Genomic DNA, 1,766 nt, shown 5'->3' with positions numbered 1-1,766 from the left:
GTAAGACCTTTCAAACAGTTGATGAAGTCTGTTGTGCTCCGTGCGTATAAGTGTTCAACTTTTTTCCCTCGTGCCTTCCTCTTATCCCCTTCTTCATTTGATGTACTCACCTCTGTCGTCTTCTGTTCCATAAGTCTCTCCCTAAACTTTTGTGCTATTGCTAGAGGCAGAACATCATCCACTGCCTCATCTATATCCAACCATGGATGTTTGGAAACTGCAAAAAGGAATAAGTACAAAATTTCCATTTATGCATAATAATAACTGAATAATGTACATAGCCTACCCTATAATAATGTTTAGGAACCGTATAATAATGCATAAATTCTACCTGTCCACATAGGAAAATGTGGACGATTCTAGCAAAATTAAAACAGAAATGGAATGTAATTTTAATGCAAAAACAAAGGAACAAAATGCATAAAAAATGTACAATAATGTATGAAACTTGACTACAAGCAACCTCCAAATTCTTACAGCTGACTAATCAGCAGATGTAGAATTCCAACCAAATAAGCACTACAACTACACACCTTCATCAATAATTCTGAAAACAAACATAAATAATGCAGAAAATGAACTGAATAATGTAAAAAAACCGTATACCACTTCTAGCAACATTAAAACAGAGATGGAATATAGTTGTAATGCAAAAAATCAGGAACAAAATGCACCAAAAATGTTAAATAATGTAAAAAATTTGACTACAAACCACCTACTAATTGTTAAAGCTCACTAACCAAATAAGCACTACAACTACACACCTTCATCAATAATTTTGAAAACAAACAAAAATAATGCAGACAATGAACTGAATAATGTAGCAAAAAGGTAAACCACTTATAACAACATTAAAGCAGAGATGGAATACAGTTGTAATGCAAAAAAAACAAGAACAAAATACACCAAAAAAAGTTAAATAGTGTATGAAACTTCTCTCTGGCCGCAGTGTAGAACAATAATAATGAAATTTAAACAAATAATTCAGAAAATGTAATGCATAATGTTTAAAAATTTAAAACCACTTGGAAGAACAACTTCACAGCAATGTAAAAGTTTTGTAATGCAAACAAATAAACATACAATGCACAGCGAACGTTAAATAATGCATTAAACAAGGAAAAAACACACTATCGGTTTCGTAAAATGGGCGTAGCATTCTCACCTTCGGTCTGCGTGGGCTGGCTCTTGTAGGGCGGCCTCTTTTCGACATCGCAAAACTAACACACACAACACCCAACCACAAAAACCGCTTTAGATAATACACCAGCACCACAAAAATCTAACATTTAAAGCAAAATCGACAATAATCGTCAAATTGAGGACGAATACAACCCAAAAACCTAACGCTCAGATACCCAAACCCAAATTCAACTCAGAAACCAACAATAAACTTCCAAATATTGATAACCCATCATCTAATGCTCACAATTTCATATTTTTCAAAGAAATTTCACTAAAAATCGAGACTACATACTCGTACCGTATATGAAGAACGGAGATGTATAGTCGACCGACGGCGCGTGCGCTCTTAAATCGGAACTTTGAGACTCGGAATCGTCGACCCACGTCGCTTTTCACAGGCAGAATCGAAGTCACGGCCGGTTCAAAGCAATTTCAACGGTGGCGGCTAGGGTTGGAAGGGTTTGGGAAAATGAGAGAATTCGGATTGATCATGTTTGATTTGATAGAATGAGAGAGAGAGTAAGAATTTGGAAGGTGTATCAAAATCCCGCTTAATTATCGGAACTTCCGTTTTGAAACGT

Source organism: Salvia hispanica, chromosome 6 (assembly GCF_023119035.1).
Source record: "Salvia hispanica cultivar TCC Black 2014 chromosome 6, UniMelb_Shisp_WGS_1.0, whole genome shotgun sequence".
Lineage (NCBI taxonomy): Eukaryota > Viridiplantae > Streptophyta > Magnoliopsida > Lamiales > Lamiaceae > Salvia > Salvia hispanica.
This window is presented reverse-complemented; position numbering follows the sequence as displayed.